The following is a 17,715-nucleotide window of genomic DNA, read 5'->3' on the forward strand; positions in this document are numbered from 1 at the left end:
CCACAACACTAGGGTCCATGATATATTAGATTCTCTCATCTCTATGGGTCTTTAGGGATTTCCCCCTCAGAACTCTCATCTGTTATTCCCACAAGGAGCTAAATCCCAGCTTTCACTGGGGCTCCCATCCTATGTCCAGTAGGTGCCTAAGAGCATGGACTCCTGTCGTACTAGGGTTCAGAGAAGGGCTGACCAGTCCACAGGAGCTACCATCATGACCACAGGAGTGGTACTCTAGGCCTACGGGCAGGCTCAGAAAAGCTGTCCATCCCATTGTCCCAAACTCTGCTATTACAAGGTAAAGACCTAGCAATTGTCAAAACCAGGTGCACATACTGTATGTTTCAAGTCTTCCAGTGGAAACAATTTTTGAAATATACCTTTCCCTGAAATAAGGAACTGCAATAGTATAAATAACAATGATCCTGCAATGACCAAAGGGGCAATGAACTCTTCATAGTGTGAAATTAATACATACTTTTTTTTGTTTTCCTCTATAGCTCATAGCTTCACCCCCCGTCACCACAACAGGTTATGGGAAATCAAAGAGTGGGTCTTATGACCCTCCTAGCTGCAGAGATCACTGCCACCTCCTCAAGAGGAAGGAATGCTGAAGAATCTGAACACACAGGTCAAGGGCACAACCCACTCCCTGCTAGCAATCAGACCCATGTCATGGACAACCAGTTCTCCACATAAAAAGGGGGCAGGATGGAACAACTTCCACAGAGCTGAACAAGTGGAATTCTGGAGGGGGTGCACCCAGAGAGGGCCTGGAAGTTTGGTGACCCTTCCCATATTCTTTATCTGCAGCCTTTTTATCATTCTTTAAAATAGACCAGAGAAGCTACATTTTTCCATGAGGTCAACAAATTACTCTGACACAAATGATAGCTGGTGGGTCAGCAGCACAGGTGGAGGAGGCAAGCAGTGTTGGGACTGAATCCATCACCTGTGGGATCTGACACCACCTTCAGGTAGAGTGAGAACTGAACTGGGTTAGAGGAAGCCCCAGCCGGTGTCTGCTTCCACAGTGTTAATTGTTTGATGTATAGAAAAAATTCCCACATGTCTGCTGTCAAAAGGGATAAGTGATACAATTATATAACTAAGAGAAATTGAGTCTGAATCCTGTTTTTCCAACCCAAAGGAGAATGAAGGAAACATTCCTAAAGAAGGTGGATTCTTGGGCTTGGTTTTGGAAGATGAGATAAAACTCCTGACACCAGAAGAGAGAGACATGGAGTAGCTTGGGTGAAACTGGAATAGACAGAGAATAGCAAGGGAACAAGCATTGGATCCATGCCCAGGGAGAGAAATCATTCTCATGTCATCCTTAATCTACATTGCCCAAACTCACCTGGGCTGCTGACCAAAGGGTCATAAGATGATTGCAAAGACCTGTGTTTACCATGGGAACATGAATGCAGAGAGGGAAGGCTTAGAGTTAATTCTGTTTGGGTACTCCTTGTGAAATCATGGAGTGCTCAATCTGCTCCCCAAAAAGGTGTGTTCTATCACAAAGACCAGCACAGCATGCACTCCCTCAATAGTGGACCTAATTATGTTGGCTGTAGATCAAATTTATGATAAAACTGAGTCATATATTTATGTGCCAAATGCATGCTTGAGGCCCTTCTGGAAACTTTCCATTATTGTATATGGAATTTAAAGCACCATTTTACCAGCTGAAATTACTATAGTTTTATTGCTGTTACTTTGCTGTTACTTTTACGGGATAGTGTTGATGAGATCTAGCCATCATTTACCGCCACACTCTCGGTCAGCAATGTAACCTCTCTACTTTAATACTCCTGCTGAGAATCACATTCCATGTTGATAGCAATACCATCAAAAACTGATGTTTATTACAAAGCCATTGTGCCAGGCCCTGGGCTAGCACTTTATACACGTAATCTCATTTACTCTTAAAAGTAGAAGGTTGTGGCTATCATAATTATATACATGAGAAAATGGACATAAAGATGGTAAGAAATTGCCCAAGATCACATAAATAACTAATTGTAGACTGTCAGTTTATTCATTCCTTTTATTTTAAACAAATATACTGAGTGTTGTTGAGTTGCTGCAGAACATGTGAACTTGTGTGTAACATGAACCATGTTCAGGATAGGCCAGGTGAAGTAACCTAATACAGAAATGTCTAGAAGAGCAAGGTGTGTGCTGAGTGACATGAGCTTTTAATTCTTAAAGAGAAGTGGGGACTCATCCCAGCTAAGGTGACAATTGATCTGAATTTAAATGGGAAATAAAACTTAACAGCATGAGCAAGTCCATCCAAAGAAACAACATGTTAAGTCAAACTCCCTTGTCATCCTCTGTTTAGTGCTGGTATACCAGAACACCACACACTAGATCATTTACAATGAAGAGAAGTGCAGGAGCTTATGGTTCTGCAGGATGAAAAGTTCAAGATCAACAGGCTGCTATCTAGCAATGGTCTTCTTGCTGTACCAACACATGGCAAATACATCAACCAAAAGAAAGGAACCACCATTACCTTTTCTGAAAGAGACCACTCCCACAATAACAGCATTAGTCACTCAGGAAAGCAGAGCTCTTGTGGCCTAATTGCTTAAAAGGCCCAAACTGCACATGGAGGATATGGCAGTCCATCAGAACCTGCAGAAGACACCTGGCACCACAACAGAGGATGGAGAACAGAACAAATCAATCAACTACCCCAGCCATGTGTTGGCAGTGAAAATCTGGGGAAATGGAGACTCTAAAGTGGACTATGTCAACCAGTGGATTCTGCAGTGATTCCATCATGCTTGGAATGGTGAGATTGGCAGCAATTCATAACTGTTGAATTATCGAAACCACTTGAGCAGGACCCTCGGAGCATGCCCCACATTGGGGAACCGGGATGGGTGGGAAGCTGGTTGGGGCTTCTCCCTTTATCTCCCCCTTTACCCCAGATACAGGATAAGAAAAAAAAGTTTATGGAACTGTATACTACGAAAAACCTGTTTCGAAATTCACTTGCACCAAAATGAAAAAGGTGAACCAGTATAAAAAAAAAAGTAAAACAAAAAACTAAAAGATGATAAAGATGAAATATAAACCAAAAAAAACTCTGAACACTGTAACCATGGTGATTATGTTTCCAATACCTTCTTTTGCTAGGGTGATGGAGTAGACACATTTAAACCATAGCATCCTTCAGAATAAGAATCAAACCAACATATCCAGTATTATCACTTACTATTTTACAAGTAAAATATAAATACAAATACACTTTTACTCCCATATTTAATCATAAGTACAATCATTTTATAACATTTGGATCAGATGGGAAAAATTTGCCAGGAGTAGCTTGTAGTTGTAGGACAAAATTTAGGTCTCTGACATGGCAATCAAATTCTATTAAAGCTCTATGCCTATGTCTTGGTCATGGTCGGCAGCAAGACTAACTATAGAAACTGTTCTTTCACTCATCAATCAATAGGAAAGCCCTGCCTACAGCACATGGAGACAGGAATGTGTCTGCCTTAGAAAGGGATACCTATGCGTGGTAGTTAGAAGGCCCACTGTGAAAGCCAAGAACATAGGCAGGTCACAGAGACATGGTAGGCTTTGTTTCAGACCACTGCAGAAAAGCAAGTATCGGGCCCAGCGTAGTGGCCTAGCAGCTAAAGTCCTCGCCCTGGATATGTCAGGATCCCATACGGACACCAGTTCTAACACCAGCAGCTCCAACTCCCATCCAGCAGCCTGTGGCCTGGGAAGGCAATCAAGAAAGGCCCAAAGCCCGGCCGTTGCTGTCACTTGGGAAGTGAATCATTGGACAGAAGATCTTCCTGTCTCTCCTCCTCTCTGTATATCTGACTTTGAAATAAAAATAAATCTTTTTTTAAAAAAGAAAAGTATCTTGATCAAGGGAGGCCCATACATTTTGCTTGTTTGTTTCCCAGTGCATATTAATAGGAATTATATGCTATTATACTTAATTTTGATGATTTTCTGACTATTTTAAAATTAAACATCTCTTCATGTAATTATTGCTTATAGTCCATGCCTGTATTCCTGCTGGAATATGGTATCTGTAGTTTTTGTTTGTTGAGCTCTTCAGGGAAGCTAATAAGCCTTTGGCCAAATTAAAAACATGTTAAAACTAATAAAATATTAAGTTGAAACTGTTATGCTTGCATTTAAATGAAGTCTCCTAAGTGTGTAATAGCATTCAGTATTTAAAAAATGCACATGCCTTAGTTTAAAAATTCTTGATTTAGGGCCGGTGCTTTGGTGCAGTGGATAAAGTCACTGCCCCGTGAGGCCAGCATCCCATTTGAGCACAGGCTTGTGTCCCAGTTGCTCCATTTCTGATTTAGCTTCCTGCTAATGCCCTGGGAAAGCCATTAAAGGTGGCCCAAAGGCTCAAGCACCTGCCACTGTATGGGAGACCAGGATAAAGCTCCTGGTCCCTGCCTTCAGCCTTGTCCAGCCCGTCACTGCAACCATCTAAGAAGTGAACCAGCAGATGAAAGATCTCGCTGTTTCTCAATCTCTTTACTCTGTAATTCTGAATTTCAAAATAAATCTTTTTTTAAGTAGCTAATCGCTAGAAGCTGCTCACAATCATCTGCATAATTGGGAAATGGCACTGATAGACTTGCTCAAGATAGACTGATCATACGCCTTCAATTTGTAAAAGACCACAGGATCTGCAAAACAAAATGAAAGCAGGTGTGTCCGAACAGTTTTAGACCCATCATGGTCAGTCAGTGCACTTTGGACTATTGATTGGAAGTGTCCTAGTTGCACTCATGGTTTGGTAAAAAGAGATGAACCTTCTTTATGTAAATTTGGGGGCTGTCCCTCCCCTTCTTGGTTTAGAGTGACATCAAAAATTGGAAAAGAAACTGCTTTCCCTTTACACCAATCAAGAGCTGAATTCCAGCAAAACTACCAAGGAGAGATGGTAAGAAGAATGACAGAATTCCAAAGCTCCCCTGGAGACATTGAAAAGGGGGGAGAGCCGAAGTTCTGTCACCATCATACCCAAAAATTTCTGGGAAGTCTTGACTCAGTGCAATGCCATCAGCACCGTTAAATCCCTCCACAATCTCTCCACCCTACACAAACAAGGACACGAGGCCTAGAATGGAGCAAGAGTGTGGCCAAGATCAGATGGGTCATGAGTCAGATCTGATGTGGCATTTCAATCAAGTAAAAGGAGTATTCAAGTCCCAAACAAAAATAAGAAATTGTTTGCTTAATACTGATTTGAGAAGTAAAATGTTCACTTGGAACTAGGGAGGCACCAGGGCAGGAGTGGGATTGGGCAGGGAGTGGAATGGTGGACCAAGCCTCACCAGCTTGATAGCAAGCAAATCAAGCACAGTGTCAGCTGTAACAGGTAGATGAGTTCCTGGGCCCCACACATGGGTTTCACTGTTGAACAAAAGTCATTTCTGCAGGTCAAAGTTTGTACCATAATTCCATTAAGTCAGAGTTTGCCCAACTTTTCCTCAGCCAAGAGCAATCAATTCTTTTTAAAATATTTATTTATTGTTATTGGAAAGGCAGATCTACAGAGAACAGGAAAGAAAGATCTTCCATCTGTTGGTCAACTCCCCAGGTGGCCACAACAGCCAGAGCTGATCCAATCTGAAGCCAGGAGCCAGGAGCTTCTTCCAGGTCTCCCACTCAGGCACAGGGTCCCAGGAACCTGAGCCATCCTCTGCTGCTTTCTCAGGCTATAAGCAGGGAGCTGGCTGGGAAGTGGAGCTGCCAGTACATGAACCACATCCATTTGGGATCCCAGTACTTGCAAGAGCAGGATTTAGCCAATTGAGCCATCATGCCATGTCCCAAGAACAATCGATTTAACTTTATATGGCCCACTTGGGGTCTTCAAGGCAACTTCAGCACCATTTCACCACTCTGGAGCATAAAGATGAAGACGGTGTCACAGTTAAGGCCATCTGCTGAATTGCAAATGTCTCCCATTGCATTTGGCAGCTCACTCCTCAACCATGTATCTCCAGCAAGGCTGCATAAATCAGCATTTTGGAAACAGCTGTACCAGAAATAACTCAAAAGAATAATTGGACCAAATGAACAGGGAGGCCAGGATGACAGCTTTAAATGTAGAGCAAAAGTGAATGATGACAAAACAAGATATGAATTAATCGAGGCTGCTCTTACATTTCATAAAATGAAGTAACATTTAGCAAAGCCTTGCTGAAGTCCTGTCTGATGCTAATGTTTGTATTCTTCCATATCCACTCTGCTCCCTGCCCCAGCCCAATCCACCTAAATTTGTACCTTCAGTGTCACTATTGCCTTTGCCTAATCGGAATCAGTAGCTAAACCAATTTTCAGTATAAAAAGTTTGCACTGTATTCTGCAGAGAAAGCACCTGATGCCACTGCTAGCTTCTAGAAAATTCCAAATGGCCCCTATAACCGGAAGGTTCTAAAAACAACTGTCGCAACAGGCAAAAGGAGTCATTTTTACCTCTAGCCATTGCCAATCTTTCATTTTGGACCATTATGGCAGAAAAATTCTGAAACAATCCAACAGGTGAAAGAGGAAATACATGGGGTTGGTGTGGTGGCATAGTAGGCTATAGTCCTCAGCCCTGTAGCCCGGCATGCCATATGGATACAGATCTTTGTTCCAATTGCCATACTTCTGATCCAACTCCCTGCTAATGTCCTAGAAAGGCAGTGGAGAATGATGCCTGGGCTCCTGCATCCATGTGGGAGACCATTCTGCCTATGGTGACCATTTGGGGAGTGAACCATTGGATGAAGTATCTCCTTCTCTCAAATCAGCCTTTAAAAATAAACATTTTTGTTTATATTTTATCTATTTTTATTTGAAAGAGATTGATAGAGAAGAGAGAGAGAGAAAGGCCCTCCATCTTCTGGTTTACTCCCTAGATGGCTGCTATGGCAATAACTCGGCTGATCCAAGCCAGGAGCTTCTTCTGGGTCTCCCACTTGGATGCAGGGATCCAAGCAGTTCAGCCATCCTCCACTGCTTTCCAGGCCATAAGCAGGGAGGTGAATCAGAAGTGGAGCACCCAGGACTGGCAGGTGTAGGGTTGACCTGTTGAGCCACCACATCAGCAACAATAAATAAAGCAATAAATGTACCTTACATATAGTTTGATTCACTGATTACCAACTCTGTGGTAGCCATTGTACTAAATGCTTTTATGAACAATTTTCTTTTAATCCTCAGAACAACTCACAAGTTTTACTAAGTTTATCCATGAGAAACAGGATAGACATATAATAGCGTTATGGAAACAACTGTAATGCCACAAGGCGCATTACCAACTAGGTCAAATTTCAAACTCAGGCCTATCTGATTGCAAAGACCATGATTCAAATCACTACCTGCTACCATCTGTCTCCTACTTAGTTTGAAAATGTTCTTAGCTGTGAACCAGAGAGACAGAGAGAAACATGTGAGAGGACCTGGGAAGACCCCAGACTTTGAGTTGCAGAAACACAGGTTGAAATACCACAAGCCAGAAAGAATACAGCCAGGAATGATACCAACTGCCCTTTGGGCTGTTTAGGGGCAGAAGTGTCATGACTGTTCTGATTCCTTCTTGGCCTTGCCTGGGTCTGTGCATCAGATTCTCCACTGAAACTGCCTGATCAGCCAGAGCTTCTGAACAGTGTGTATCAGCTTTGGTCCTCCAACACTGTCGGCCATCCCTCACTCACTTTCCATTTGTGTCTTGAGTGTGTTTAATTAGCCAACTTTAACTGAAATGGTTGCACCTGGTTGCAATGTCCTCTGGATGGAGTTTGGAAATATCTTGTGAAGTTGAGATTCCTACTATGGATACCGAGAAGAGAAGGGGTTAAGATAAAGATTTGGGTCCATTAAAAATAGTGCCTTCAATTATTTCCTGAGGGCCAACTATGCACAGAACATGGCCTTAGGCTCCAAGATGTCAAGTATAAAAAGATATTTAAGACTGGTTCCTGGAGGAAGGGAATCTAACTGCATTAAGTGTGTGATCCAGAACCCAAAGCAGCCCATGTCAGGTGCAAAATGAATAATCCTGAGTAGATAGGACCAGAGTCTAGTATGTAGTCTCTGTGAGCCAGGGAAGTAAGCATGATGGATGGGAAGATCTGATGAGAAGTTGGGCTCTTAGAGGCCTAAACGCAATCTGTGAAGCAAAGGAGATATGAGTGGAAATGGCTATATCCAGCTGTCTCAAGGCACATGGGACAGAGAACAACAATCACATCCTGTGGTACGGCAGGTAAGGTCTCGGATTCCACGCTAATCAGACAGTTCGGGGGTCCAAGGATATAGGAACTTTCCATGGGCTGGTGTTTCTTTAGTAATCTGTGAAGGGGACACAGGAGGAGGAGGTTATAGGATGTGGAGAGAGAACACGGAGCACTGTGTGCTAAGAGCATGGAAGAGGCCTTCATCTAGGACAGGGATCTAGGAGAATAGGCTGCCAGACAGAAACAAGGTTACAAATGACAACAGAATCCACTCTGACATAGTGGTGTTTAAGCACCAAGTATGTGTGAAAGAAATGAAGTAGCTCATCAAATCTCTGGGAGGTCAAGGGAGTCAGCTAGGAGCCATGCCTACCAATGCCCACCACAGACACATGGTGAGTCAGCCTCTGTGCCCGATTAGGTCACTGATATACTGGACTTGGCAGTGCAACCACTAACCAAGGAACAAGGTCTCCTACATCCATAGAGAGACTCAAGGGTTGTAGAATTCCAACTGCGGATGGACTTCAGAGCTATTAAACCTGAAGGAACATGGACCTCTGAATACCGGGTAAGTTTATTTAACCTGGAGTGTAAATTACCAACAATTATATGCAACCTTCCCAAGAACATTTCATTTTCATAGGAAGCAAATTTTAAGTAAAGGAATACTTTGCTAAATGGCCGATTTGGGGTATCAGGCAGTGCACAGTACAACTGCTCAACAAGAAAGGAAGCTGTGACCCACACTAGCAGCTGGTTTCTCTTTTTTCTAACAATCCTTCAATTTTTGGAGGGAAAATGACAGCAATGCAAAATAAAAATAGTATTTGTAAAATTGTGATATAAAAGTAGTCACTCCCTGTCACCTGGGGTATTCATGCCCCAGATCCAGCCTTTGAAGCCTAAACAAAATCTTCCTGTGAGGGGTTTCCAGGGAAGCCGTTTTCTTAATGAAAAGGGATAAATTCAACTGGTTCATCATTTTTTAAATTGACTTATTAAAAACAGTTTTGGGCTCACAGCAAAATTGAAAAGATGCAGAGATTTCTCACATGCCTCTGCTCACACACATGCATAAGCTTCCCCGACTATCAGTATCACCCATCAGAGTGATGTACTTGTTATCATTGATATACACACACTGACACATGGTTCACTGGGGTCCCCTCTTGATGTTGCACATTCTGTGGGTTTGGACAAACATTTAATGACAAGTCTGCTATTAAAGTATCTATCACACAGTGTGATTTCATTGCTATTTCCCCTTCCCTCCCTCCAGTAATCCCTGGCAACCACTCATTCTTTCATTGTCTCTATTGTTTTATCTTTCTCAATATGTCATGGTATTGAAATCAATACCAAGTAGATTAACTTCTTTTACTTAGTCACATGCATTTAAGATTCTTGTGTGTCTTTTCATGATTTGATAGTTCATTTGTTTTTAACACCAAATTCCATTGGCTGGATGTGCCAACATTTGTTTATCTATTCACCTACACCAGGGTAACTTGAGAAAGCTTGGGGCCTTAAGAAGGCTAATATAAGTATACATATGTAGGTCTTTGTTGGATGCAAGCTTTAGCTCATCTGGGCAAATACCAAGGTGTGTGCTTCAGTCTGGTTGCCATAGCTCCAACAGATGACCTAAGACCGAGGCATCTACAAAGAGAAGATTATAGTTCTGGAAACTGGAAAATCCAGGAACCTGGCTGCCTCAGCCCAAGGCAGCAAGTGAAAGGACAAGTGCATGTAAAGAGAAGAAAGAGAGCCAAGTGCCCGCTGTAGTCAAGGCATCCCCTGGATAAGTGCATCACTCCGTCCTCAAGGGCTCTGTCCTCACACCCTACACTCCTCACCAGGCCCCACTGCTTGTGCCACTGCATTGGGAAGTGAAACCTCAACACACCATACTCAAACCACCACAGAGCATGAATGGTCAACTGCGACCCACTGTTTTGCACTTTACCTACTGCCCTCTTTCATCTGTATGGTTTGTAGGAAACACCCTGAAGGAGAAAAGCCCTCTGCCCCTCTGCCTCCTCCTGAGGAAGGAAGTGCTGGAAGCTGGAGGCAGCTTGGATCCACTGAGGGTTCCTTGTAAAGCCTTGGGCAGCTTGTCCCCAGGTTTATGGATCTGTGAGTAAAACAGGTCCCTCTTCAGTTCTGCTACTGTGCTCTGGATTCTGCTTCAACCAAGCCTAGTCCTAACTGGTATAGCAATATCACAGTCCCTGAAATCATGTGGAATTGGCAACTTGTAGTCCAATGGGTCTTAAAACATAGGGACCTAGAAACAATTGCGGCTGTCTCCTTATTTTTACATTTCTGATTTAAATCCCATCTTGCATCTTTTACCTTTTGTTTAAAATAGATACCCTCCCAGTGAAACACAAAGAAGAGGAAATGCGTAGTCAAGGTTGGAGAGAGAGTGGAGAGCTCCGACCCCTTCCTTGCTCATTAACCACCCGGTTGGGAATGTAAGACACCATCTGCATCTTGGTACCTGCTGGGCAGAAGATGTGCATTCTGAGCAGAGAGAGAATCCATTTGCTTTTATGAGAGAGGGATTTTTTTTTTTCCCTTCCTGCGAAAGTCCTATTATAAAAACAATTAGTCTCATGGAAGGATTCTGGCTAATTCTCTGTGCAGCTGCTCATCCTTAAAAATGGCCTGTGTACCAGAGGGAGGGTGAGCCTTGCACTGCTGCAGAATCGGCTTCTGCAGCCAGAGCCAGCTCTGCCATGCCAGAGGCCGCCTCATGTTCCTGCTCCTCCAGCACAGGAGTGGCTCCTGCCCTACTACCCGTGGGCCAGGAGGGAGTTTCCTGCAGAAGCCAGGAGATGAGCCAAGGTTCAACCCAGCAGCACTGCTCTACAGCTCAGTCACAAGGGGAAGCAAATGGATCCCATTGGGGTGTACTTCTTTCAGATACCCAACACTTTATATTTGCAGTAGCTCTTGATGAAAATGGGCCCTTTACAACACCTTTTGTTTCATCAAGGTATGTAGTTTAATTGTAGAGATTCCACTGATGAAATAGACATGAAACAGATTTGTTTTTCTAGCATACCTTGGTACTTGGCGAAACTCAACTTTTCTGCTGGTGTGCAGGTTCTTTTAAGAACATTTTAATTCTGCTTTTTGAACACTCATTAAAATCAGCTCATCTGAGTTACTGAACCTTAACTTTGTCCATTGTTAAATGTCAAATTTGACTCACATCCCTCCACTATGCCCTGCCCCCTGAAGGCTGGGTTGATGGTTCTGAGGATTACCGGACCAGACTACCGCTCACTGATGTGCTGGGAGAAACTCAGCACTCTGACCCCTTTCTGTCTCAGCTTGGGAGTGGCAGGCACATGCGGCAAGCACTGATTTGTAACTGTTTTTTGTAGTCAGCAGTTTAATATTCTCTCACTAGTGGACATTATGCTAACAACGAAGAGCTGGCAATAGATAGGCACAATCAGCTGTTGCAAGCTAACACCACCAAGAGCATGCATGGAGCAGATAAATGGAGGGATAGGGCCCCTTTTCCTCTCCCCTTCCCTGAGCCTGCTGCTCTGATACTGCCCCTCCCAGCAACATATAATATCTTTCAACCAGAGGTACTCCAGTGGTGAGAGGAGCTGCCTGGAGTTGGAGTCCATGCCAAGAAGAACTGGGAACAGAAGTTAAATAGGTGATAACTACCAATACCAAGGAGAGACAGACCTCAGGCCTACCACCATGTAATTGTCAATGTGTAAATGTGCATGTCATATTAGCATTATGAAGGAGATTTCTAAATAAAATCAAAATTTTTTAAATGTCATGGTTTATCAAAATACTAAATGTTGTTTTGGTTAGTGGTGCATTGATCAATAAATAACAGAAATTCAAAAGATATTTATAAATGGGACTTAGTGTCACAGAAAATTTTTTTTCCAATGTACTGAGAAGTATGAGAGGCTCCTGAAGCATGTCTTGGCTGCCAGACCTTCTCCTATGTGCATCAAGGGCAGTCTCCTTCCATAAGACACTGTCCATTTCCCAGCCAAATGGTGGCCAGGGCACGGACAAGTGGTTCATGTCTGGCCAAAACAGCCTGAGGAAAGTCTGCCAGGAGACTCTGGGGAAGATCCCTCTCCTCTCACTCTGAAGAAAACCAAAGGGAGAGCTCCTTTCCGTTCCCAAATCTGGGAGGGGAAAGGACATGAGGCCTCCAGTTCTTGCAGCCTCTCCTAATCAAGAGGGAAAAGCCAAAAGAAGCAAAAATAAAGTTTTCACATCACCGAGTTATTCAACCAGTCTTGGACATGCCTCCTTCCAGATTTCTTGCTATGAGAGAAGACCAAAGCCTTAATGTTTGACTTATTGTTAGAACAAATCCTGATGTGACCCCCTATCTCACACTAATGAGTTTGGAATTTAAAATTCCTAGAGACCCAGAAGACAGAGATCCTCCATGTACTGGTTCATTCTCCAAAAGGCCACAACAACTGGGGCTCGATCAAGCTGAATCTAGGTGCCTGAAACTCCAGCCAGGCCTCCCACAAAGCTGGAAGGGCCCTAAGCACTTGGGTCATCTTCTGTTTTCCTTGGCACACTAGCAGGGAGCTGAATTAGACATGGAGAAGCCAGGACTCTAATGAGCATTCATATGAGATGCCAGAATTGCAGGTGGCAGCTTAAACTGCCATGTCACACCTCTAGTACCCAGTAGGTTTTAGCCAACAGAATAACCTTCCGTGGCAATCATTTGGAAATTGGATTCAAGACAGAATAAATATGGGGGACCAATTAAAAATCACTTGTCTTTATAACCTCTGTCTTTACATACACAACTTTCATTTAAATAGATTATATTCTCTGACAATAAGGAATGCAGCATTTTAATAACTTTTACAACATTAAAGAACAGACAAGTGACTGTGCCAAGCACTACAGTCCACAACTTAGTGGCCTGTGGCAAGTTGAGGAAGAGGATGGTGCCATTCCACATTCCTCAACATGTGGCTTACAAGCCTGCTCCAAGACCAACACTTATAAGCAGAAAACCAGATGTTGCACACATTACATCCACATCTCATTGGCTCAGACACATCATATATGGCCAGACATAACTGCAAGAGAGGCTGCCATCAGAGATTGGAATTGGGATCCATGTGCTTAACCAAAACTTAAGTGAGTCTATTATGAAGAGGAAGAAGGCAAGTATGTTGAAGGTGCATTTTGTCTTACGGCTAACTACGAGTATAATTTAAGACGGAGGTGCTGTGCAGTGTTATAACAAGTTGAACTACCGCCTGTAGTGCCAGCATCCAATACAGGCACTGGTTCAGGTCCTGGTTGTTCCACTTTTGACCAGTTGTTGTCTGCTGATGCAGTTCTGAAGCAGAAGAGGATGGCCCAGGGGGTCATCCACATGGGAGACCTGTAAGAAGTTCCTGGCTTCTAACTTTGTCCTGGCCCAGCCCCAGATGTTGCAGCCTTTTGGGGAGTGAACCAGTGGATAGAGGATCTTAACCTTTAAAATAAATCCTTCCTTTAGAAAAAAAAAAAGGTAGAGCAAATGTGTAAGCTCTGAGAAGTATACATTTGAAATACTTCTTGCTTCATTGCTTTGTTATCACTATTACTAGGTTAATGACACAGATTATATTGGCATCGAATACAGAGCCAGTGTCAGAAAGAGAAAAAAACATGGAACCCAGTGCAGGGTCAGACACCTTCAATAGGTAGCAGAAGGGCTGAGGGAAAGAATTAGAGTTTAACTGTGCATGTTAGTCCATTTTCTGTTACTATCACAAAATATCTACAACTGGGTACTTTACACAGAAAAGAGACTTATTCAGTTAACAGTTTGGGAGGTTAAAAGGCACGCTGTCAGCCCCTGCTCAGCTGCAGGACCACATGTTAGATGATACTCCAACGGCAAAAGCGCATGCAAGCGTAATCAAATGCGAACTGGCACCACGGTGTAGTAGGTTAAGCCTCCACCTGGGAGCTAGTATCCTATATGGGTGCCAGTTTCTGTCCTGGCTGCTCTACTTCCAATTCAGCTCCCTGTTTACAGACTGGAAAAGCAGCAGAGAATGGCTCAAGTTCATGAAACCCTGCACCTACATGACTCAGAAGTTGTTCCTGACTCCTAGCTTCAAATGGGCTCAGCTCTGGTCATTGTGGCCATATGGGGGATGAACCAGCAGATGGAAGATCATTGTCTGTCTCTCCTCTCTGTGTAACACTTTCAAAATAAAAGAGTGGTCACATGGTGAGACAGGAAGCCAGAGACTGGTGAGAAGCTGGTCCTGCTGCTTTGAGCACAGTGGCCTTGGGGGAGAGCTCACACTCTGAGATCAGCACTCCTCCCTTCCAAGGGCTGCAACCCTGACAACCTAACCACCTTCCACCTGAGACTACCACTTGGGCCTCACTATCTTAATACCACTACACAAGGACCCAGGCTGCCAGGACTTGAACCCATGGGAATAAACTACACTCAAGCCATGCTATGATGCTTTCCATCACTGTTGAACTGTGATGATATACAAAGAAAATGCTGAGAAAAAGATGCAGCTTACCATTTGGGATAGATAAGTTCCCAAAATATAACTGAATTCAGAAATGGTGCCTGTGAGTGAGAGGCAGCCTCCAGCAGGCAGATTCCCTGCCCCAGGCTTTGTGAGTCACCAGGCATTCACTGGTGTCTCAAGTGAAGGGCCACTGACCTGTGACTGGAAAAATGGGAAGAATGACTGAAATCTGGGTGACAAATTCAGGCACTGGAATGGCAGCTTACTCGAGAGAGGTTCTAGCCTACCAGCTGCAAGAAATCATGAAGATACCAAAGGAAAACTTTGGTAGAGCTGAGAAGTTGATTTGTAACAGCAAAATACTGCCATCCCTCCCGACGCACTCCAGTGGTCCTCAGCCAAGTGCCACCTCTCCTGGTGATCAGGTTTTAAGTATAAAATCTTAAGTGAACAGAGGAAGCAAGCCTGGTGCTATTAAAGCCCCATTTTGTATTTATTTATACCCAAGGGAGCAGAGGCACTAAGTAATTTCCCTTCCTTGAGTGGATATATTTCTAAGAGGGTTTTGTGAATTATAAATCACCATGCAAATTCTATAGTGATGAGGCACATGGATCACACACATTTTAATATGGATTCACATTCCCTAAGAGCCATGAACAGTTTCCTTGACTCGCAGGGCCCTCATGAGATATTCTATCATAACGATGCTTGGTAAATACTACAATCCAACACACATAAAACAAGCTGGAAATATTTTTCTTTAATTTTTCTAGTTGAGAAAGGCAGCATAGCCTACATCAGCCCTCTGAACTCATAGCTACCAGTCAGAGACAATCACGGAAGCTAAAACCCATAAAACAAGGACCCTGAGATCCTGATAAAATTTGGGATCTTTTAGCATTTTTATTAAAAATAAATTAAAGCACAGCAGATCAGCATAAGCAGCTTTGATCTGCTCCTTTTTGTGCTCTGACAGCCCAACAGGAAAGGCAGGAACGCATCTCCTCTCTGTGCAGTAAGGACTCCACATACTCCAGAATCTACATGAATGATTAATCAGACATTTAGCTTCATGTAGGCTCTTCGAGATCAAAGGCACACGGAATAGTCCAAGATAAGACTGACAACATCTTGACTGCTACTCTTTTCATGTGTAGCACAGGAACCTCCCTCGACTCCTCTGCTACCAAAGCTGTGAAGGAAAGGAAAGGAGGCAGGAGGCAAGTCCAGAAAACAAGTAATAAAGCAATAGAGCACTCTGTCAATGACAGCACAGGCTGTCTCAGGAGGGATGAAGAAAAGTGCAGGTTCTCAGCGTCATTGTAAATATTGCTTCCTATCACAATAAAGATCCCCAAGTTAAGAAAAAAAAATCCACCTCAGTTAGTAGGCAGTCCCCTTTCATCAAGCCATATCAAATGAAGCCAAGCTCAGGTGCCATCAAGATTACAAACCATCCTTTGGCATTCACTTTGGCAACACTTGACCCTGAACTCTGGTATATAATCACTCTTCCCTGCTCTGTTTCCAAGACCTCCACAAAGGCAGTGGCCTGGGGAGACTGCACCTGTCAACCCTTCCCCTCACCTGGTCACATAGCTTACTTGCCCAATGCAGGATCGGATCTCACCAACTCCTGAGATTGTTGAGACCCAGCAATATCTCAAAAGTCCTCAGGCCCTCAATGTCCATTTTTTGGGGAAAAAAAACACAGCAACAGAGGCAGACACACAGACACCCACAGAAAAAGCTATTTCCCATCCCTCAGATGGCTACAATAGTCAGGAAATTCCCACACTGTCAAGATTTCTAAGCCTTCTTCCTGAGCCAGAGTTGTACCAGCTGTTTCTGAGTCAGCACTATTCAATTCAGTCAGATGTCATCCTCACTCATGGGTCATCATGCAATTATTTGGCATGATATTGCATTCTGCCTTTAACTTATTGTTGGAAAAAAAAAATCCACTGGGGGTGGAGGACAGCAGAGTGGTAGAGTAGGATTGACTGTTGCCGAAAGTTCCAGTCTTCCTATTTGAGTGTCAGTTCATAGCCCAGCTGCTCTACTTTCAGTTCAGCTCCCTGTTATGGCCTGGGAAAGCAACAAAGGCTGGCCCAAATCTTTGAGCCTTTGCATTCACATGGGAAACTCAGAAGAGGCTCCTGGCTTCCAATTCCAGCCACTGTGGCCATTTGGGGAATGAAGTAGAAAGTAGCTAGAAAATCGGGAGAACCAAGATGGCAGAATGAGGTGAGGACACGTTTAAACAGACGGAAAAACATTTAATCAAGATGAAGCAGAGAGGACACATTCCAGGAAATAGGAAAGGACAGAAAAACAGCAGAGGGGTACCTGGAGACTGACAGACACAGGAAAGCAGCAGACACAACAGTGTGGGATTGCAGTGACTGATAATCCAGCAGCATTCAGCTAACAGCAATCTCAACTCCACCAGCAGCCGGAACTCCACCAAGAACCAGGTGGGAAGTGACTTTCACTGGGAGCTTGAGAGATGAACCCAGACAAAGAATTGTCCATCCTGCTGGCTCGTTTGATTTGACCAGGAGCAGAGACAGAGCAGCAGATCCCAAACAGGCAGTGCGAGAACAGGATGGATTTCACAGCCTAGTCAGCCCCCTAGAGCTGAATTGGGCACCATTTTACGTAAGGAGACAAAGGCCAGGGAAAGGACTGAGCATACGCTGAGCTGGGAGTGAACTCATTTCTGACTCAGTGAATTGCATCAACATGACATTCTACAGGTTCCACCCAAGAAAGAGGGTAGCTCTCAGACCTGATGGCCAGCAGATCAACAACTCTAGTAGTGGTATGTCAGGTGCCATTTTGTACACTGTGGCAAAAGCTTTAGGACTGCAGGGAACAAACAGTGAACTGTGCATGTGCTGGGCTTGTGAGAACTCACCGAGTTCCGTGGATTGCACTAGCCCTGCAGGAAAATA

General features: G+C 43.7%; 1 long non-coding RNA gene across 1 annotated transcript in view; it reads right to left on the reverse strand.

The window, feature by feature from the left end:
- Nucleotides 1-14,813: 14,813 nt before the first annotated feature.
- The window catches only part of LOC131481578 (uncharacterized), a 32,482-nt gene continuing 29,580 nt past the window's right edge, over nucleotides 14,814-17,715 (reverse strand). The window contains exon 3 of the long non-coding RNA XR_009246417.1: nucleotides 14,814-14,956. This is a non-coding gene — a long non-coding RNA (uncharacterized LOC131481578). The remainder of the gene's footprint in view (nucleotides 14,957-17,715) is intronic.

Source organism: Ochotona princeps, chromosome 12 (genome assembly GCF_030435755.1).
Source record: "Ochotona princeps isolate mOchPri1 chromosome 12, mOchPri1.hap1, whole genome shotgun sequence".
NCBI lineage: Eukaryota > Metazoa > Chordata > Mammalia > Lagomorpha > Ochotonidae > Ochotona > Ochotona princeps.